This window comes from Pteronotus mesoamericanus, unplaced genomic scaffold, assembly GCF_021234165.1.
Source record: "Pteronotus mesoamericanus isolate MK-2021 breed Mesoamerican mustached bat unplaced genomic scaffold, CSHL_Meso_final contig_20, whole genome shotgun sequence".
Classification (NCBI taxonomy): Eukaryota; Metazoa; Chordata; class Mammalia; order Chiroptera; family Mormoopidae; genus Pteronotus; species Pteronotus mesoamericanus.
The window spans coordinates 100,782,799-100,805,857 of record NW_026555085.1 but is presented as its reverse complement, the minus strand read 5'-3'; the positions used below and the strand labels follow the sequence as shown (position 1 = coordinate 100,805,857).

Below are 23,059 nucleotides of genomic sequence, written 5' to 3'. Positions count from 1 at the left end.
AGGAAAGAAGGAAATAAAGAAAAAATTGGCGGGTGGGGTTTCTTCCTGGACAGGGATGGGAGAGCTCTTCAAAAACATATTAAAATAGATGTATGTATGTGTTCAAAAGCATAAACAGATGTTGGAGGAGGATTGAGAGTTGAGCAACTTGTGGTTTTAAACATTAAGCTCTGTATAGATCTCTCCTTAAAGAGAAGTAAATATATAGAGAAAGAAATAAGAGACTGGATCCAAATTTGGAATAGGCAGCTGGGTGGCATGGCCAGGACATGAAGGTGAGGGTCGTGTTTCTTCTAAACACAAAGAAAAGGCTTAGAATCATAAATTATACTCTGCAAAGAAATAAGTGCACAGCTGTTAACACTCAGATCTGAAACACATTATGCTTTGGGATTTGCTTTTTATTGGACTTTTGCAAATTGCTCAAACCAGAACTAACAACCCCTCTCCTTGACAATGACTGTCGCCTCAGCTTAGAACGCAGCCCGGAGCCAGTGGCGCTGGCCAGCGCAGGAGGAGCGAGGGGTCGGCCCCGCAGTTTCCTGCCTCCTGTTCCTTCGGGGAGGATCCAGTGCGGAGGTGGGGGGGCGGGGGGGGATGGAGGCGGGGCATCAGGCTGTAGGTGCTTGGGGGCCCTAGTTCGAATCTACGGGGACTGAGATGTGTCCCCCCCAAATCTAGGGCCTGAGTTGGACGGGCCCCCCCAGAGCCTCCCGGGAGTGGGGGTGAAGGTGGGGATCCTGGCGGGCAGAGATGCCAGGATCTGATCCAGCGTGGGCCTAGGTGGGCTTCCCGGCTCGGAGGACAGACGGCCAGGGGCCCGTCTTACAGCCCCGTTTGAATGGTACTTTACACTGGGTTGAGATGATATTTGTTTTACTCATAAAAGGATATGGAAGAGGGGTGCTGCTGATGATTGTGGGGTGCGGGGGCGGGGGGAAAGAAGGCCAGTCCTTTCAGTCCCTTCTTGGAGCTCCCACCAAAGAGGAGCCTCCTGCGATGGCGTTTGAACTGCGGCCATGGTAGAGCTGGGCATATTGGCCGACCGGTGAGGGGAGAGGCCGCGGTGAGAGGCGAGCGGCGAGCGGCGAGCGTTCTCGCCCAAGCCTGCACTAGGGCCCGTCCGGGTCAGCAGGTGTCCGCCGCTGGAGGGGAGCGGTGCTTTGGGGTTCCATGTGCGTGCTGTGACCTGTCTCTCCAGTTGAATGTCCTGTTACTCGTGCCCCCTGTAAGGCATGGAGAACCATGGACCCTCTCTCCTGACCTTGCCCACGCACAGCTCAAGGGGGTGAGGAGGCTCCTGCCTCATTTTGCCTCAGAGCAGCTTGGGTGCCACGAGGGTGCCGCACGTAGCTGGAGCAGGGCACAGGGCAGGAAGGGGAGAGCTGGAGGGGTGAGCAGGGGTCCCTGTTGCGGGGGGTGGGTATGGGGCAGAGGGGAGGACCAGAGGTCTCAAATTGGCAAGTGTGGGCCAGAATAGTACAGGTTTGAATTCTTACAGTCGATGTGACCTCATTTGTATCCACAGGTGGACAAGGCTCTGAGGAATCTATGGTTCTGCCTCTTTTTAACCATCTTGCCGCTACCCTCTGTGTCTAGATGTGCGTTTTTCTGGGTGGTAAGCACCCCGGCCTCTCATTCTGCTGTGTGTGTGTGTGTGTGTGTGTGTGTGTGTGCGCGCGCGCGCCCGTACAAGGTTGCTGATGAGACGCGCTTTCTTTTGGTTGGCCTCCGTAATGCTCACCAACTAGTATTAAACGGTCTCCTTGCCAAGTTCGCAAAGATTCCAGCCTTCCCTCCTCACAGAGCTCCGCGCTGCTAACTGCCCTGCTGTTCCTGGGTTTTGTCGGGACGCTGCACCAGAGACACCACCCTGAATGTGATACAGAGGTGCCGCTCCAGTCACGTCATGAGCTAGTCGGTGACAAAACCGTCGAGCATGGAGCCTTGGGGAGGAAGCTCGGCAGACTTGACATGTAGCTGTGCTTATCTTCAAACGTGATTGGATAAAGCAAGTCAGTTTGCCAAAATGTGTTTGGTTTTCAAGTCCAATCATGTCAGTAAATATTTTTGAGAGCCTACTATGTGTCAGGTACTGAGCCAAGTGCTACCATCCTACAAGAGGGTCTTTGTGTTCCCCGGACACCAGTTGTTCTTCAGAACGGCATAGAAATTCTTTATTCGTAAGTACGTGATATTGTTAGTTTTATAAGGGAATATCTTTTTTGCATTACATGTATATGCCCATATATATATGGGCAGCAGAGACAAATATTACAAAATATTTGTAATATTTTGCTGGTATATTGTAAAATAATATAAATATTTTTATCACTTCTGATCACTTTATTGAAAACCATCATTCTCTTTTTTCCATCTGAATTTTTGCTTTTCATGATATAGAGTTGTGTTGTTTGCAAATAATAATTTTTTCTCTTTATTTAGGACATTTATTTCTCTCAGTGAAATTCATCAGCATTTTGTAGTTCAGAGGAGACTTTTACTGAAATGGTAAAATGTGCCAAAATTTACGATGTTTCTGTGAGAACTAACTTGATGTGTTTGGGCAGGGAGGCGTACAATATGTAATTATGACGTGTGTCCTCTGTAGGTAGCTGAGTGGTTCGACATAAGCCAATTTTATTCCCTGTCAGGGAAGCATATATTCCCACGTGTGAGCTGCTTAGGAAAGTTATGGTTACATAAGCAACTCTACCAAAAATGAGTTTAATAAAAACTTCCCTGAAAATTTAATGAGGCTATACAGAGGAGTTTTTGTAGCCTTTGCCTTTTGATCCTCAAGTAGACTTTGCAGAAGAGGAGAGTTGGAGAGTTATTGTGTGTGTGGGCTTTCTGGGCAGCAGGGAGCAAGGCTGGGCCCTGGGGGCGGGAGCGGGGCCTCTGTTCTGGGTCTTGCCGGGAAGGTAGGAACTGCGGTCCATACGGGAGACATCCGCCAGAGATAGAGCCCTGGCATCCAAAATGTAGAACAGGATGGAAAAAAATGGACTATTATGTAATGTTGATCACAAGTTCCCAAACATCGTGAGCATGAAACACGTTTAGGGCTCTTTATGTGTGTGACTGTTCTCTCTAAACTGTGCCACTTCTGTCTTTGCGTATCAGCGCTAGACCCACCGCGCACCCTGCTCGCCAACCCCAGCCGCGGTGCCCGGCCCCCAGCATGGTCCACCGTCACGGCAGTGGGAGGCATCCCGGTTGCCGGCTTCAGCCCGTGTTCCCCTGCCTTCCGCCCTGTGCCCGGCCCCTGCAGCCCAGCTCCGGCTGGGGCAGCCCAGGGACTTTCTCCAGCGACTGGTGGTTCAGCCACGCCTCTTCCAGTGAGATCTTGGGGGGGGGGACGTGTCGGGGGGTGTTCTCCTTTCCAAGTTTGTTCTTTGATTGGGGGTTATCCTTCCTCTCCTGGGTACTCTTTGAAGTTTCTTAATCCCTGTATAGTTAATCCTTTGTTATAGTTAATAATTCTTTATATTAATGTTTCCCTGCTAAAGTTATTACATGGTTCCTGTCTCTTAATTAGGCCTTTGTTGATACAAAACAATAGTGTGCTAACTGATAGGAATATTGAGTTTGTCCCCTCATCTATTTTACTTCCCCCCGTGGGAAGCCTGGCGGAGGGGGCCCCGTGGTCCTGGCCCTTCTAGCGGCCAGCCCACGGAAGGTGTGGGCTGCGCCCTGGGAGACCGGGTCCCAAGCCCCGATACCCAGACTCACTGAAGATTTCCGCCCATGACAAAATCACCGGGGAAAACTGATGAGAACTGATGGCGTAATACCAGTGCCCCGGGTCGAGTAGGGAGCCCTGAGAAGGACAGCTTGGATTTCCTGCCTGTCCAGAGGGATGGGAACTCAGGACTGGAATTGGGTTGATTGAAAGAAAATAAAGAAAAATTACATTTCCAGTTAATCTGTTTTATGGTCGTTATATATTTTTTATGTCAAATTATTGAAAAATATAAAATTGACATGAACTTAGTGATGCTTCTATAAAGTTATATTCTATTTTTTATAAAGCATTTACAAACACTTGGAAAACCGGCACCTCTATCGTTTTACATGCTTGTTGTTTTTCAGTCTGTGGACGTGGGGATTTTTGGCCCGCAGGCGAGAGCTCCGCAGCCCCGCTGGGGTCACGGGCTCGCAGGCCTGGAACTACTGTCACAGAGCGGAAGTGATCCTGACGGTCAAGTGTTCACTAACATATCACATCGAGATCATACCTTTTAACAGCTCTTGAGAGAAGAGGCAGAAATCTGGCTTTCATTTGCAAAGTCTCCATCTCTACCTCGTATTTTTCTTTTGTAAGGATAAACAATCCCTGTCTGTCTGTGTTTTTGCACTGAAACGATGTCCCCAACAAAAGATTCTCTGGCAGATGAGACTCTCTAGTCCTGCCTGGGCAGCGGCCCTCCCCTGCACCCCCCGCCCCCGCCCCGGCCAAGGAGCACGGTGGCTTCTTGCCACTGTCTGGGGTGACGCAGGGAGGACACAGTGACCAAGTGCTGTTCCTTACCCAGCTATCCGTCACCTCATCCTCCTTAGCCTGGTATTTTGGTCTGAAACTCAGGCAGCTTCCAATATACTGCTCTCAGGCCTGCTTCTCTCCGCCTTTCCTATTGTAAAATTAGGGGCTAATATTTACGAAGGTGTGAGCTAATACTTAACCCTTTCAGGCATTCAAAACATGTGCTCATTTGGGTGCCGAGCATGGTCTGGCATCATTAAAGTGATCTAGAGAACTAAAATATCAGCAGGAAAAAAAGAAAATGAAGAGAGCAAATGCAACATTAGCTATGGAAACACTTCATTTAACAAAACCAGGAAATTGAGGTTTTGATTTTCTTGATTTTCCCCTAAGACTGCTGTGATTAAATAACATGGTAATACTTCGGCTTCTTTGATTTCATTTTTTCCCTCTGCTTGTTTTCCCTTTGACCACTCAGAGCACTCACCTGCGTCCCCTGCGTGACCTCATGTCTGTGCCGGAGGGCAGGGCCCTTGAGAAGTGGCCCCTCTTGCCCTCCTACCAATTTTCAACTTCTTTGCTCAGTCACTTCGAGCCCCTGAGACTCAGCCGCTTGCCTGTGAGCCCAGCATTCGGCTGAACTGGAGAAGGGACTTAATGATCATACAGGAGGGGCTTCCTTGACGAAATTCACTTTCCGGATCCAGGAAAGAAGGATTCATGGCTTCGTACTTATGACTTATGGGGCCATTAGGCATCTTGACAGGTCTTTTGGGTCAAGTATGAATGTCTGGAAATGATGTGTCGGCTCCCACCTCCGTGCTGGAGTCTGAGGCCTCCGGCTTTCCCACCGGGAGCCTGGCGGTTCAACAAATGAACATTGACTGAAAGACAAAAGGAGAAAACAAGTGAGTTCATCAAGAGGGAGAATAAAGGAAACAGAGAATTTTTGCAGTTTGATATCTTTTCTCCCTTGGACTTTCACCAAGAAACTTAGTTCCCTGAACGTCGCAATTAGATGGTCTCTGTAATGACTTCAGAAAGTGCGCAGCACTATTCTCTGGTTGAATGCGGACAGCCACGCTGCATTCCCAGGAGCGGGTGCCGGGTGCTGGAGTCTGCTCCCAGGGGAGAAGCTCAGGTCAGAGAGGGGGTGCTTACCAGGGGTCAGGGATGTGATCTTCCCGCACTTCTCTTTTCTTTGGGGGGTGGGGAGCAAGGAAAGGTTAATTGATCAAGAAGATGATAGCACTGATTCTCAGCTCTGTCTTAAGAGAGCTCACAATTCTCACGTGTTTTCTATGATAATGAGAACACGCACAACAATAGACACAAGTCGAAACTGGTGATCGGCTGGGCTTCTGGAGAAGGGTTCACGTGGGGCTTGCCTTTGCCCACAGTCGTTGCCTCCCTTCCACGGTCTCCCTGGCGATGAACACCCCCTGGGCCTCAATTGACCGTGTGCTCTTACATATCAGCTTCCCTTCTCAACCCACCGCATGAGCAAGTTATTGCTGCTTCTTGGTTCGTGGAGAATATCTGCTGACACGGATCCAAAAACATTTACAGAATTAAGTGGTGTCGGGTCAGATTGGAAATGTTCAGAAGAAACCTGTACGTTTTGCAAAAAGGAAAACAACGTGAGATGTTGACTGTGTTTCCAAAGAAAAACAGCATAGCATGTCCTGAGCTGTGGAATGGTTTTCAGAGCTGGCTGCAAGCCCCCGTTCTGTCTGTGTCCCTGAGCGGGCCAGGGCGTCCTCCCAACTTAGGCAACACCAATCCGGTGACCCCTTGGGCTCATTTCACAGCCCCTCCACCCATGGGAAGCTCACTGAGTTGGGCAGCTCAGCATGTGCCCGCCCAGCCCCCGGCCCCTCCTTCCATCTTTGTTCCCCCGCCCCCCCCACCAGCTTTCCACACCTCCCCTGGGGACTGAGGGCTTTTGGCAAGTGTACAATCAGAATGTTCCAAGACAGTTCTGACCTTAAATATTCAGTATAAATGCTCCCCAAAGCATAGTTGAACTTGTTCCATCGTGTGTTCTAGTTTTAGACTTGAGAAACATGCTTATAGGGCTTCTTGTGGGGTCCCATGGCTCTGAGATGTCCCGTCCCTTTTGGACCCTGAGCCAAGCATTTTGCTTAGTCCAATTACCTAAGGTGCTTGCAGGGTCAGCTTGCAGGGGGATGCACATTTACAACAGGTACGTCAATCTCTCAACTCAGGGGTAACAAGTGTTTTTGTGTTTTCAGGCTTGGGCTACATACATGAGCCGAAATCCAAATGTGTGTGAACTTTGTCAATAGTTTCTTTATTAGAATGATGATTTGAGGGGGGTTTGAATATTAGATGTGACTTGAACGTGTGTCAGATGTGTAGTCTTCAGTTATATATTTTTTCTGGATGTCAGTAATCAATCCCTCCCAAGTTTCATGATTGAAGTTTAGTGATTAAAATGTGGAATGCTTAAAGTTATATGATCTTTTGAAGATTCACTGTGAATATGCCATTGTGGACCAAGTAGCAGTCGCTCACTAGGAGCAGCCTGTGTGTCTATCTGGGTTCCTATCACTAAATTCAGGAACAAACAGCGGTGGATAGTGAGAGATAGTTACCTCAGGTCCCGTGTGCTTCTTATTTAAAAAATCTGCTTTTTGGTGGTGGTATTTCGGTTACCCAAATGTCATCTATCGTTAAGCAGTGGCTTTCAACCTTTTTACCCATCAGATTTTCCTTTAAATAAGACATGACTCTGAGTAGGATAATATTTTTTTTAATACATTTTATTTATTTATTTTTAGAGAGGGGGAAACAGAGGGAGAGAGAAAGAGAAGGAGAGAAACATCGATGCAAGAGAGAAACTTCGATCGGTTGCCTCCTGTACATGCCCTGACCAGGGACAAACCTGCAACCTGGGCACATGCCCTGACCAAGAATCGAACCGGCGACCTTTCACTTCGCGGGACGACACCCAACTCACTAGGCCACACGGGTCAGGGTTAATTGGCTAATATTAAAACAGGTTTAACATGGCTGCCCTATTTGAGGCCTGGGCTGGGAGCTGAGCCCCCACTTTTGGTGTTTCTCCCAGAAGCAGCCCAGCAGCACCTCCGAGGAACTGCCGGCCGCTCACAGGGTGGCTGGGAAGCCGTTCACTGACAGGAGGGCCCCCTCAGAATCTCCCTGGTGCGCACGAATTTGACTCCTGCTGCGTTAGTCAAGTATCTCTCGAGTTTAGTGTTGGCCCCTGGAACTCTCCTGCCCATAATACACTGAAAAATACCATGCTTAGCCATAAAATAACGCCGTGCCATTTTTGACTCAGGAAAGACCCTCCGTCAACATAGGTGGTGTGAAAAGCAAACCGTCTTCTAAGCTGACACATGGAGAAAAGCAATGTGTTACCCTCGCTGGCCTTTCTGTTTCAAACGGGGACTGACACCTGGGGGACGGAAGAAGGCAGGCTGAGGCTTCTGCGGTGCAGCGCCGGAGACAGAGGCAGCTGCTGGCGTGGGGGTTCGAGGGGGAGAGAACACACGTTTCCTCTTTCTGCAGAAGGTCAGGCTGGGCCACGTGATGTTTGGAAGCTGACCTCAGAAGGCTCTGTTTGGAGGGCCGGTTTGTACCACGTGACTAAAGCCGTGGGGATGGCCACCAGGCCAGTTGTCCAGTGTGCCAAGCTGGGTCTCCTTAGCTTTAATTCATTGCAATATAACTGAAAACATGTGTGAAAATAGTCATTTTTTTCAATGGTTCAAAATATCCTTGTGATGCACTTTCTGTGCTGTTTTGGTTTAAAAGCAGAGAAGGACAATGTCGTGGCCAAAAACTTGTGTGTCCATGTCTGTGTTTTAAAACAAACGTTTTAAGAAGAGAGATGCCGAAGAATGGACAGGAGGCTGAGGTGTGGTCCTGAGAGCCGAGGCGCAGGAGGGGCTGAAGGACGAGGCTTGGGCGGTACTTCTCAATGCACAGTCGTGAGTTTTGCCATTACAGTTTAGAGTTTAGGACAAATGTTTTATGCCCTTGCTTCTTTAAACAGGATCCTTGCACCCGGGCACTGTGTGTGTGACACCCGCAACGTGGAAGAAACGTGCCTGCCCATATTCGCCCCGCACACGTTTCCACCATGGCCGAGGGAGTGACTTCAAGTGCTCCTGGGGACCAAGCAGGCCCGTAACCTGAGCGAAGCCAGCAAGCAGACACTGGCCGCTTGGACACAGTGCTCACTTAGAGGAGATGCCAATAAAAAAGGCCGGTCCAGCATTGCCATGGCTTCTGGTTTTTCAAGGTAGGGTGGGAATTAATAGTCAATGTAAAAATCCCCTGATTTTCAAAGCTTTGGAAGTGAAGGCTGTAAACGAGGTGCGGTATGTGCCTCTTACGCCCAGACGGGCCTGGGGCTCCCTGTCTGCCACCGCTGCGCTGCCCCGTGCGGTGCGGGCTGGCAGCGGGGCCGCAGGAAGGCCTCGCGAAGGCCTCCTGTCAGGGCCGGGGGCAGGGGGCCCCGCTGCCCTTTACCTGGCGTGAGCGGGGACAGTGAAGCCTGGGGCCCATGCCAAGAGGAAGTCCATTCTAGGAAGGCAGCGCGTGGGAAAACTCGGCTTTTCCACCTGGTATGTCCCTCCTGGGGGGTCTCCTTTACCACGTGCAGCACACGTCACTCCTAACACTTCTGGTGACCAAATCTGTGGCGCTTTTTCCTCCACACCAAGCAATTCTCTGCGACACCAGCTGGGTGTCCTGCAGAGTTGAACCCAGTTCTGACACTGTCTACATGGAGACAGCACCGGGTCCCACAGGTTAGGCCTCAGTCCCATGAGACTGGCGCCCACTTGAGATGCCAACCACAGGTAGTGGGTCCCCAGGTCACCGCCACCTTCTGCCCGATTTGGCTGCAGATCGGGAGTTCCCGGGCTCCCACCTCAGGTTCGATGCATTCGCTGCAGTGGCTCCCAGACCTTAGAATGGCACATTCACCGGTTCGCTGAAGGGCACAGTAAAGGACGCAGGGGGACAGCCGGGCGAAGGGGCACAAGAGGTGAGGTCTGGGAGGGCCCCATGCACAGGAGCTTCTGTCCCTGTGGAGCTGCAGTGCGCCACCTTCTAGTGTGGCTGTGCTCCCCGACCTGGGAGCCCCCTGTCCCTGTGCTGCTGGGGTTTTATGGAGGCCCCTCATGCAGGCCGCATTTGCAGGGGCTTCCAGGGCCCTGCGCCAGGGGCCGGGTGGGGGGACCAAGGAGCGCAGTTCCGAGTGCGTCACACAGGTAGCAGTCGAGGGTGGGTGGGAGTGGTGAGGGAGGTGGAGCGTGAGCTGCGGGGACAGGCGGAGGGTCTGGCGTGGTGGCCCGCAGAGCCTTTTGTCACTGCAGCCGGTGAACGGCTGGGGAGGACCCAGAAGGGTGGGCCAGCGGAGGCACCTGGAGAAGGTATCTGTAGATCCCTCAGTACTGTCTGTTGTTGCTAATCATTGTTTTCAGGGGGACCTCGGTCCCTTTCTCCTCCCCTCCTTCCCTCACTAGATTCTGCCTCCTCTCTCGCGTTGGTCCTGGGGAGGGCGGCCGACACGGCGACCCGGCAGCGCCTGGGCTCATGGGGCAGCGCGGGTGTTTGTTGGCGGGGCTGACGCTGTCATCCATCTGTAAACCACGGGCTTGTTCTTTTGACTGCGGTGCAGCTGGGAACTTTTCATCCGGGGTGGCCTGCTCACCGTGGGCGCCTCTTACACCCAAGGCACATCCCCGGCTCTTCTGGACTCCCAAACACTGAATGTGCTTTCTGTATTTGATTGTCTCATAGAATTACGTAAATAGTGCGAGGGAAATACTAATCCTGCAGTTGGAAGAAAAAGCGCTGCCTCTCAGCCTGGCAGGATGTCTGTCCTGCAGCTTCCATGCCTGTCGTCCTATGCCGTGTGGACGGAGGCCTTCACGGACCAGGTGGGGGCGACAGGGTTTACCCGCTTGGGGGAGGAGCTCTGCATTTGCAGGGAAGAAGCGAGCAGCTAATTCCAGAGCGATGCAGCCGTGACTCGGGGCAGACCATGGCTCGTGTTCCGGGCGTGTGCTGTTTGGCACAGAGTAGAGAAACCGTATGTTCAGGAGGCAGAGCTTCGCCTGCTTTCATTTCCTGGAATATTGAAGGCAGCTCCGACGTGAATTAATGGTAATGTGCGGAGCCTTACATTTAGTTCATAGAACCAAGCTCAGTTCGTCTTCGCCCCAGGACAGGCCCCTCTGTCTTGGTTTTCACGTGGTCCTAGAGATGAGGGGGTGGCCTGAGGGCGGGCTGAGGGCCGAGGGTGGCGGGGGTGGAGTGTTTTCCATGAACAGTTTCCTAGCTAGAAACAGATGTTCCAGGTGGCTCCCTAGCCAACAGCATAATGTAAAAAACATTAAAATACATATTCTTCAAAGCATTCTTAGCTTTACACCTTGGTTCTCAGCAGCTTCTCTCTTGCCTTAAAAACGGAGAGGAAACCAGCCTTTTCCTGGTCTACGCTTGTGGGTGGAGCCCGGCCCAGGCCGGTGGCTATGGCCGGCAGCTTGCTCGGCCGACCTCACTGAGTTTCTCCTGTTCGGTCTCCCTTTTCTTCCATAAACCAGTAGCTTGAAACGACAGGAAGCAGCTTTGTATCTTTGGCAGGTCCCATGGAGAAATCCTGTCTAATGTCCACAGGAGCCGCAAGATGGAGTGAATTCCTGGGGGCCTCGTGACGGGTGTGGTTTCACAAGGGGCGGGGGGCCGAGCCTGGACTCGGGCTCCATGGACCGCAGCCCCGGACACCGCAGGCCGCTGGTCTCCCAGGATCTACCGGGGGCCTTAGAGAGCCTGGCACTGGAATCTCATTGACATGAATTCACAGGTTAAGGGAAAAAAGCCAGGCTGGAAGGGAGCTAGCTCTAAGTCTGGCCGTGCTCCCTGCCCGCCCCCTGTCTAATTTTTAAGCTCGGTTCTTTGATTTAGAGACTGTGAGTTATGGATCTGTAGTGACCTCAGATCTTAGAGATCAGCCGCGCGAGCCTCATTCTTTCCTAGAGGAGAAATCAAGGAAGCAAGATGCTCTGTGAGTTTCCCGAGGCTGGTCACGGGCCTGGGGCTGCAGGCCTGCTCTCCCGTCCTTTCTACTGTGCCACCAAAGGTCCTCTAGCTGCCCTCTTTTTCTGCACCAGCACGGAGGGTGTGCTTTCTCAAGTCTTCACGGAGACTTACACCAGACCCAAGTGCCTCCATCCCCTGCCCGCCGCCGTCCCCCGCCTGGCTGAGCCCTCCTATAATCTGGGGCGCGTTTCCTCCCAACACGCACAGGGCGGTGGTCTGCAGTCAAAATCTGGCCCATGTTTGAAGGTCGCCGACTCTGAGAAGGCTGAACCTGAAAACAGGAAGTGACCTACAGGAAATGCGACTCAAACCACAGAGCAGTGTGCTTGCTCCAGGTAACAAACCCACGCGTCATACTTTGCCACATGCAAGGGTGTTATTCTGTGCCTCCCACTCTGGCTCAACTCCATAATCCTTTCTCCGTCTCTTTGCCCTCTGCTATTCATCTTCTGCCCTCCATACCCGTGAGGTAATTTCTAGAATTTACTAACATTTCTCTTGCGTATTTAGAATGGACTTATGTGGAGAGGAGTTGTCCGAGGAACGCGGCCCGCTACCTGCCGGCCCTCCGCCCTTGTCGCGCTGGGGCCCTGTGGGAAACCGCTCCTCTGCGGGTCTCCCTTGGGGGAGGGGGCCGGGCTTCCTCGGCATGACCCCTGGACGGCAGGGCTCCCCGATCCTGGACCCAACCGTGTCACGGGACATTGTTTCATCAGCCTCCAAACTGCGTCCCATTTTTTCCCCACTGTAGTGCTAATCAATACTTTGTGATGGATTCCTGGGTTTGATTTTAGCCATTTTGAAGAAGTGGGATGGACTCCCCCGACCAAAATTCAAACTGGACGTCAAGACTGATAATGCTACACCCACATCAAGAGGGTGTGTGAGAACTTTATTACACTCGTCAAGAAACTTTGGGGGAGAGCAGCAGGCCTCCTGGGCAGTCTGCAAATGTCTGGGCGGGGCTTATTACAGTCCAGGGCGCGGCTGGTGCGAGGTTCCGTGCAGGAAGAGACTTGTGTGGACTGACTCTCCCACCAGGGCAGCGGTCGGTGCGCCTGGCTTCCTTATCAGGTCTCCCAGATGGCGGGGGGCGGGGGGAAGGGGGAGAAGAGGGGGGGAGGGGCCTCCAAGTGTCAGCACTCAAACACCCAAAAACGGAGCAGACTCTTTATTGTCGGCTTCCTTTGGATACGAGAACAACTGTTCAAAATATGGAAAAAGTTTCTATGTCAGACAAGATTTACCTGTCCTTGACTGATTACCAAATTCAGGGGTGTGGAAGTCCTTGAGCGACAAAGCCAGCAGTACCCCGTGCACCCGCTTCCGCGGATTTCCCATGTAAACTAGCCATTGGCCGGTGGCCTCCCAACATTCCCTGTTCAGCTGTGAAGCCTCACGTAACAACGCTTCGGGAACATACGAGGCGATTAAAATAGCCTTTATCATTTATTTCAAATGATTCCTTCATCCTTAGTCCCAATTGCCCTATGCATGATGAAGCTCACGTGCAAACGAAGATCCTTGTGTGACCGGCTTCCAAATTTGCACATTCAGCCTTGACGGCCCCCCAGAGACACAGACCTGTAGACCCAAGGGCGTCCTCGACAGTTCTGCGTGCTCGTCCAGAAGGCAGCTCAGGGGGCACATGCGCCAAACACAGCTGCCCATTCTTCCTCCAAGCCTCATTCTTCTCTTAACATTCCCATTTCGGCAAATGGCACTGCTGTCCCCGGGGTGGGGGGGCCCCCCGGCGTGCTCTCGGCAGCTCTCTTGCCCTCAGCCCCACACGTCTTGCGGGCAGAGTTTCAAAATGTAACCCAAAGGTCCCTTCTTTTTCGTCTGCATTCTCCAAGCTGTCCCGGCTGCCACTCACCTGGCTGCATGCTGCAGGAGCCCCTCCCCACCCCGTCTCTGTCTCCGTGCCCCCGCAATGGGCGGAACTGTGTCCCCCAGCAAGATACATTAAAGTCCTAACCCCTGAGAATTTTGAGTGTGGCTTTATTTAGAAATATTTGGTCAATTCAGAAATATAATGCATTTGGTCACCCATGTGTATATTTTACGTATGTTTAAGGTCAGTCAGGGCTCTTCGCAACAAAATGGTAAAGTAGCACATGGCAGGTTTGTCGTATCCCTGCTGTGGAAAACCAGAGCTGCGGTCCTCATGGGTGAACGGCGCCCCAGGGCCCTTGGCCCCCAAGGCCTTCCACAGAGGAACGGGCCCCCATGGGGCGTGCGGCGCATGTGCAGGTGCGGCTCCGGGAATTGGGTCGGATGACCCCTGACTTGCGAAGTCAGCACTTGTCCATTGTTATTGAAGCTTCATCCCCGCTTCCAGGAAGCTCCTGGGCCTCTGGTTCCCCTCTCTGGACAACCGACAACAAAGAGAGAAATTCTTGGTCTCTCAGGTGTGGTGAATAAATATCAGCAATATTTCTCTTGGAAGATATGAAATGGTCTAAAAATTAAGTAATACACCAATAATGGACAAATATAGCAGAAGTAGCTCAAAAAGATTGATACTTTTTTTTTTTTAAAGAACTTCTTGTTCAAATATCGTATTTGGCCTTTTGTCCTCATAGACCAAAGCAGGGGTCCCTGAGCCCCGGGCTGCGGTCCGGTATTGGACCGTGTTTGTTAGGAACCAGGTCGCACAGCGGGAGGGGAGCCACAGGGCCAGCGGGTGGCGCTTTGTGGGCGTTACCGCCTGAGCTCAGCCTCCTGTCCTCACCCCCACCCCGCCCCCCTCTGTCCATGGAAACATTGTCTTCCACAAAACCAGCCCCTTTGCACAGGTGGGGGACCACCGGTCCAAAGAAAAGGGAAGGTGCGACAATGGGAAAACCCTTAAAGCTACGTGAACTATGACAAAGCTGATTTTGACGTTTTCATTGTGGGCTTTGCACAGTGAGTCCCTGGGATGCATGAAAAGGATCTGATTTTGTCCATCGTCTTTCAACCGGCAGACTTTTCCTTTTTTGTCACAGAGCAACAGGACGCGGCCAGCCAGGCTGGGGGCGCGGGGTCCCGGTGGCCCCTGCAGCGAAGAGGACGGTCAGAGCTCGTTGGGGCCACGAGCGGGGGGGCAGCCGGGCCCTCCGCCGCCTCCGCCTGACTGTGCAGCAGTTCCTTCTTCTGTCGGAGGTGGAACGTGCACTCGGCTTGCGATGCCGTTATCTCTTGTGTCATGTCGTGCTAACGTTCCTGCAACTGGAGGCCGCCTCTGCTATGGTTTGATAGAGTAAAAGGGTCCTTCTCACCAAAATGCAACGGTGCCTTGACTTCCCAGAGGGTCACCGCTCTGCGTAAGAAAGGTCTGCCTCCAGAAGGCCCTAGTAAAGGGGCAGGTGGGTTAGCTAGCGTCCCAGAAGCCCCTGGAGACAGGAACCAGAGGAGTGAGAGTACGAGCATCATTTCACACCCGCAACCGTATTTTTCAGACCCAGTGAACTTGTTGTAATTCAAGCTTCTTTCAAAGTGTCCCCAACTACTTCTTGGACTCTTCAAGGGTGACTCACGTTTGCACAAGAATGACCCGTCTCAGCCTTCATTGGTCGTGTGGACGCTGCAGGTGAGCCCTTGCTGGGCCACGGAGGGGGGTCCCCGGGAACCCTGCTCCCAGGACTTTGTGTGCTGCTGCTGGACCCCAGGTTCTTTCTAGCGGGTTCTGCATTCTCTCTGGGAATGAGTCTCGGCTGACTTGCTCCTGGTGCTCAGAAACACACCTCTGTCACCTTGGGCCTTAATAGATCCCACAGACGCACCCGAGAGGCTGCCTGCTGTCCTCAGGACGTGCGGTGTCGGAGCCCAGTCATGCCCTGTGGCCCTGAGCCCTTGCCCCGGGCTGCGGCCTCCCGTTGGGTTTAGATGGTGGGTCCCCTCGAGGCTCACTTACTGGCGAAGGCTGTGTCCTGTCTGGCCAGGGAGGAGAGGGGAGCGTCGGCCTCAGGTGTGCGCGCCGGCCAGGCGCTGTGCTAGAGAGTCTCATCCACGTGGGTTCTCATTACATCTATTACATTGCGAGGCAGGAGCCATTGTTTCAATCATATAGAAAGAGAACCAGAGAGTCAGAAAGATTAACAGACTTGTTGAACACTATTGCTTTTTTCTTTCTTTCTTTTTTTATTGCTGCAAAAAGCTTTACTGTTTCCATTTGGCCCGATGCATGGGAGAGGGCTCCAGGGTGAGGAACATGTGTCCAGTGGTTTCAAGGAGGCTCAGACCGGAATCGGACCCCAGGGGATGCACAGGGGTCCCAAAGTCCTTTGGGCCCACAGGCTCCTGGTCCTGCTTGAGGGGGAAATTTCTGAAGAGACAGCCCCCCGCCCCGGCCCGGGGCCCAGCCGGCCTGCGGAGGGGAGCCAGGTGTCGCCCATCTTCCTGATGCGTTTCACCTGCTCACCCAGGAGGCCGCCCTCCAGGAAGTCATGGGGCTGCGGGGCCGTGCGGGTGGAATCTGGGTGTGCAGGACCCCAGGGCCGGGGTCAGGTCCTTCTCCAAAGCCAACGAAGCTTTCCTGGCGTCCTGCATGTCACCCCTCATCCTGGGACGCCTGCTGCACGTCCTGGAAGAAAACGAGGCCCCCGCATGGGCTTTGCAGCTTTAAGAGACACCTGGCGCCCTCTTCCTGCTTCTTGATGGACTCTTGGGGGAAGTGGCCCACGCCCTGCGGGGACACATGCCCCGCTTGAAACAGGAGCCCGGAGGGAGGCGTGGGGGGCCCGCAGGTGCAGGGTGACCGGGCGGTGGACCGGCCTCCACCCTGGAGTAGAGTAATTCTGACGAGTTTGGGAGCCCAGGGTGGGGCGGCAGGGAGGAGTTAAGGTCACAAACCAGTGCTGGCCGGCCTCGGAGGCTGGGGTGGCTGAGGCGGTTCCGAAGGGAGACAAGAGGTTGGAGGGCTGTCGGAGGCTGGAAGAAGGGGTGTCCTTGCAGCAGGAGACCAATGGGGGACCACCGGGGGTGCTGTCGTATGGCTTTCCAGCAGCCTCCAGAGTGGGGTCGGTCTGCTCTCGCGAAGGTGCCCAATTAATTCTTGGTGATGAACCACAAACCACACGAGTGCTCTCCGACGGGCCGGTTTCTAGATGAAATTGTGGCAGGAAGAATATTTGGGGAAAAAAAATGAAGTCCATTTCCATTTGGCCACATTAAGTCTCAGTTAATTAATGACTAAAAACTGTTCTGTGTCTTCACATGGGTTCCAACTTTGTCTCATGAATTATTCAAATATGGGAATAATTTCAGCTCCAGAAGTCGAACTCTCAGCATTTGGAATACGGACATTTTATTTGGCCTAAAACTAAAAACTCCATTGAAAACAAATATTATTTAAGCTTCTACCTCAATTCCTGGCTCTTTTTCCCTCGGGAAAGAGCTTCCAACATATACAGAATTTTGGACATATATTTTATCTGTTGGCCTAGTTTCTCTTCTGTTGGGAAAGAACCGTAATAGTTTTTAATACATTCATGCCCCACCCAACAACGGTGGGGATACTATCTGAGAAATGTGTTCTTAGGTGCTTTTGTTGTTATGAGATCATATGTATACTTGGACACACCTGGATGGAAGAGCCTACCACTCACCCGGGCTGCGTGGTATCACCTGTTGCTCCTGGGCTACAAGCCTGTGTGGCACGTTACTGTACAAAACGACATGGCATTAAATTGCAAGAGAAAATGATGCACTCAAGGGACTTGGTAGACGCGAGATGTAGCCGTCTGCTGCCAGCGTAAGAGCGCTTCTATTTTACAGCAAACTTGCAAAAAAATTTCAGTAGAAAGAGCACATACTAAAATAATGATAAAAGTATAGCACAGTAAATACATCAACCGGTACCATAGTGGTTTATTGTCATTATCAAGTATTACATACTGTACTTGTGTGTACACTTGTGTGTATCAAGCACTTGCATGATTGCATGTGCTGCACTATAGTGTGACTGGCAGGGCAGGAGAGTTGCTTACACCAGCGTCGCCCCTAACGTGCAAGAGGTGTGTCGTGCTATGGTGTTCCAACAGCCCGATGTCACTAGGAGATAGAGATTTTTCAGCCTATTATAATCTTAGGGGACCTCTGTCAGTATATGTGGTCTGTCATTGACCCGAAGGTTGTTCTGAGGTGATGACGATATTTGAGGGACCCATAAGATGTGCCAGGCATGACCTTCAGTGCTTTGCATATGTTCACTCATTTAACCATCGCAACAATCTTGTGTGGTGGGTACCATTATTGTCACCATCTTAGCTCTAAGGACAGTGGGGCCCAGAGAGATTAAGGGACATGCCTGAGGACACATGGCTGGTAGATGGTGGTGCCGAGGCTTGTGACCAGGCAGTGGGGGTCTAGTGTGCCCTCCCTCCCTGGATTGTTAGACGGATAGTGGGGTGTTGGGCTGTAACTGGTATCACAGCATGCCAAGGTCAAATGCAAGTGCACCATGATTTAAAAATAGTCACTTATCAAAAGCCGACTGTATTCTAGGCTCTCTGGTAACATTTTTAGATGTATTTAATATTCATAACAACCCCAGATCTTTCTGGCCACAGGGCCTGTAATGTTGACACTGCCCTACATTATATAGTGTTGACTCAGAGCTTTACTTTGAATTTCTTAGATCTCTGTAAGGCTTATTATTCCTACATGAGTTAGTGTAATATCTGTGTTAGGTGGAGTTTATAGTCAATAACAGGTGTGCAATACGGGCAAGTCTAACCAAATGAAATGAGATTTCATTTGCTTTGAGCGCTTATAAAATCCATAGCCAGAAGCATCCTTGTAGATTGTCTATCAGAAAAAAAATCTCTCTTGTTGAACGCGTGTGCATTCTTTTCTCTGTTATTTCAAGTAACAGAATCCTCCCGTATTGCTTCTGGTTTGCACAGTTACAAGAAAGCTCAGTGATTTTGAACATTCATGCAAAGTGAGTGCATTCACTTAGGTGTTAGGTACGTTGCCGTTCCCTCTTTCATTGCTTTTTGTTTCTGTCTCAGTGGCGGCCAAGGAGACATGCACTGGGTGGTGAGGGTGTGCGAGGGGGTGTAACCTGCTCAAGGACCTTAGGAAGGTCCTGCCGGGAAAAGAGGTTTATGCTGAGATCAGGAGGGAGGATCGAGGAGAAGCAGGCCGGGCAAAGGCAGGGGCACGCATGCAGTGAGCACATGGGACAGGAGAAGGGACAGTGTGGCTGAGGCACAGTGGGGTGGGCTGTGGAGGGTGTGGGGCTGCAGTGTGGGAGGAAGCCACGTAGGTGCTGCTTGGCCATGTTTGGGGTTTTGCTTTCTAAGAGCAATGGGGAATCGATGCGTGTTTTGACCAGGGGACAGAATGGATGGGACGAATGAGTGTAAGGGTCTATTTAGAAGGCCAGCACACGGCCCAGGTGAGAGATGAGAAGCTGGTGGCTTGAATTATGACGACAGGGGGAGAGGTGGGAAGAAGCGGGTGGACTTGAGAGCTATTTTGGAGATAAAACCTACATGTGTAGTTTAGAGTTGAGAGTGATGGACGAGGATAGCTTCCTGGTCCCCCTTGAAAAGATGGTCAGAGGGGTGCCTCTCTGAAGCCTCTGAATATGGACCTCTTGGCTGAGCTACCAGAAAAGGGCCCTGAAATGCTCTCCTTATGTATCTGGGGTCAGGAGACAGCAAGTCTGCTGACCTGCTGGCCACGACATGAGCCTATGCCTTTGGTCTGGCGTCAACCGCCCAGGAGTATCCCAGTGCACTCCCTCAGGAAAGTCGACTGCTTTGACCCTTGCTACATTTGGTTTAATTTTCCTTCTTTTAATAGTGATGCAGCATACCAGAGGTCCATAGTATATGATCAAGCTTCTACTAATAAGTTCCATAAATAATGCCCTACTTGTTGAAAACATTTACAATTCAGGATTTTCATTAGATGCAAGACTTGTCTTGAAATTGACAACAGTGAGGAAACTTCTAAAACATATGTGTTCCATTAAAAGCCCAAGTGTGAGTAATCATTTGTTAATTTTGGAGGTCTGGATAATTAATCTAGTTTGGCAATGTAGAGTCTTAGTGGGTTACATGCACAATGACTTCATGAATAGGGTTTTCTGGGAAGATGTGCCAGATGTTCATTAAACTTGATTCCTTTTCTTCTTGGGTATGAAGTTAGACTGAATTTCCCAGCCTCCCTTGCAGCTAGATAAGACCACATGCTGGAGCTCTAGGCAGTGGAATCGATGTGGATAATTTCCAGGACTGACCCAGGAAAACCTTTCATGCAAGAGCCTTGGTCTTTTCTCCTTTCTGCTCATTGGATGTTGGCTCCTCGAATGACCTTGGGTATCAGCTGTTGAAGATGGCAGAGACTCTTTTCCTTTCTAAAAAAGTTAGGATGGTGACCGCTGTGGGTCAGGGAGACAACATAGGGGTGCAAATCCCGAAGGCTGGAGCCGCCGCTGCCCCAGCTGCACCCCTCTCTGCCCCAGCAGCAGCAGGAAGAAGTGATGGCAGCCGAGGCTGGAGGAGTGGTGGCCTCCCAATGGACGACGGGCTCCGGAGCCTGACTCACCCACCTGCATCCTGCACAGTGACAGAGCACCCTGCGTTGACCTAGACCCAGTGCACAGAGAGATGGCCTCAATGCCATGGTCTAGATCATTTGCAGTAAAAATGTGGAGCTGTTTATGATTACTTCTGGGCCATTCTGGAAGAAGTGAATGAGCTTTAAAACTATCCAGTGATGCTGTTGGCTTCAATGAAGCAAATGATGCAGTGTGGCACTTTCAGAGAGTTCTCTTAAAGTCACCTCAAAGGGACCTCCATGAGCAAATGAACTTCACTGCAGTAGTTGAAGGGCATCCCCAAAACTATCAAGTTCGGCATCATTGACGAGCGTTAGTGGAATGGCTAAAGATCCACCTCAGGAGCTTGAGCTTATTGTTGATATTCTTAATCAGGATGTGGAGAATTATCATGCCTGGCAGCATTACTGACAAAAGTGCAGTGGGTTATTCAGGAATTGAAACTTCGGGATACTGAGCTGCAGGATGTGGACCAACTTCTTAATGAGAACATGAAAAAAAAACTCGGTCTGAACCAGAGATACTGCATAATTTCTCACGCCTCTGGCTCCAAGGATTGTGCTGTGCTGGGGAGAGAAGTACAGGACACCCTGGGGGCGGTCACATTGCTGCCCCATAACGGAAGCGCCTGAAACAATTTGAAAAGAGTTTTGTCAGGCCTTGGTCTTTCCGAATATCCCAATCTGTTCAATTACTCGATTTACAACCAAGTCACAGTTCCCTACCTAATTGCCTTTCTTGTGGATCTCTACAAAGATATGCAGAAAACCCATGTGACAGCAAGGAGGACATTCTTAATAAAACATTCGAGTTATGTGAAATCTTAGCTAAAAGAAAGGGCACTATAAAAAAGGAATATGGGAGATACATTGCAAGATCCCTTGAAATGCAGCACAGAAGATGACCCACCAACAGAGGCACGCTGTTGAAAACTTGATGGAATGCTTTTATTTCTTCAAGAGATTCTAATGCAGAAGTTTAAAGCTAGAGTGATCATCCCGTGTGCGTGCGGTGTAAGACGGGCATTGCCCGCCTGTTGCTCTTTACCAGGAACTAAGTGTGATGCGCCTCGCCTGCTGCTGCTATTCAGATGAGCTCTATGTAATTTGATTCTTTGAAAGCAAAGGAAGTTAGGGGGAGGTAGAAGAAACAAAGTTCCTTAAGGGAACTTTCTAGTCTTATCAACATTTACTCTAGTCCCTTAGCCTCAGCTCTTCCCTAACGGCATTAGTGAGTGCCGGTCACTTGTATGTGAGGTGACTTACACTTGCGGGAGCAGGGAACACAGCTGTTACATTGGAGCAGCTCTGCCCCGTGCACGATGTCTTGCTGTCACGGTAACCAACCACCGATGCCAAAAACATGGGTTTGTAATACAATGATAGGCGTATCCTTGAAAAATAACTATATTTTTAGAGTAATTTTAGGTTCACAGCAAAATTGAGCAGACACACAGTTCCCATAAACCCACTCCCCCGCCCCCCTCCCGCCCCATGCATCACCTCCCACTATCAACGTGGCGCCAGAGCAGTGCACGGGGTTCAGTCAATGCTGCCCACACTGATAGGTCGTTACCAACCCAAGTTCATAGTTTGCGCTGGGCCTCGCTGCCGTCCATGCTGCGGGTTTGGACGGAGGAGTTGCGCTGCCCTGCGCGTCCTCTGCACTCTGCCCGTTTGCCCTTCCCCTCTGACTCCTGGTCACCACATTGTCACTGTCTCCTTAGTTTTTCAGGATGTGATATCGTATCGTTGCAATCATATGGAATGTGGCCTGTTCTGACCGGCTCTTTTTCACTTGGTACTATGCCTTTAATGTCCTCCCATGTCTTTTCTTGGCTCCAGGGTTCATTTCTTTTCAGAGCTGCATAATCTCTCATTGTCTGGACGGACCACAGTTTATGTGTCCATCTACTGAGGGGCATCTCGGTTGCTTTCGAGTTTTGGCAATTAGGAACACAGCTGCTATAAACGTCTGGGCGCAGGTTTTTATATGGAGACACATTTTCAGTTCCTTTGGGTAAATATTAAGGAGTGCAATTGCTAGATTGTATGTTAGAGTGTGTTTAGTTTTGTGAGAAATCTTGCACAGTGGCTGCACCATCTTGCATTCCCACCGGCAATGCGTGAGCGTTCTGGTTCTCCACATCCTCCCCAGCCTCTGGTGCTGCCTGTGTTCTGGATGGCAGCCATGCCAGTGGCTGTGGAGTCATGTCCCATCATTGCTTTAAGCTGCATTTCCCTGATGACATATGAGGTGGAGCATCTGTGCATTTGCGTGTTTGCCATCCTCATATCTTCTCTGGTGAGGTGTTTCTTCTGATCTTTGGCTCATATTAAAATCAGGTTGTTCCTTCTCTTAGTGTTAAGTGTAAAGAGTGCTTCGTATATTTTGGGTAACAGTCCGTTATCAGATACGTGTTTTCCAAATATTTTCTTCCTGTCTGTGGCTTGTTTCTCATTCTCTTGAAACTTCCCCTTAAAAAGAGTTAAGCATATTCTAGGCCAATTTGATGAGAAAAAGCATATGTCCAGGAATTTCCTGGTAAAAATATAGAACTCTAAGAATAAAGAGAAAAATACTTTTCCAAATGCTTCTAAGCAGAAAGAACTAGGAAACACGTAGCTTTGCCCTGGACTTTATTTCTGACATACCCAATCATTTGTCTGTTGTGTGTAAATTCTTTCAGTTGTCTCTTGAATGCCTCTTGATTATCCTGTTTTCATCATATTTTCTTTAAAACAAATCATATATTCTGGATATACATATATGTGTGTGTGTGTGTGTGTGTGTGTGTGTATTCTTTGACCCAGAAATTATGCTTCTAGAAATCAAATCTCAGAAATAAAAATATTGGCTTCATTTCCACATGTGTAAGGATATCTATAGTAGCAAAAATATAAACAAAAGGA

At 50.6% G+C, this 23,059-nt stretch overlaps 1 pseudogene; it reads left to right on the top strand.

Annotated features, from left to right (window-relative positions):
- Positions 1–1,019: 1,019 nt before the first annotated feature.
- Positions 1,020–21,076, top strand: LOC129066955 (protein farnesyltransferase/geranylgeranyltransferase type-1 subunit alpha-like; annotated as a pseudogene).
- The last annotated feature ends 1,983 nt before the right edge of the window (positions 21,077–23,059 follow it).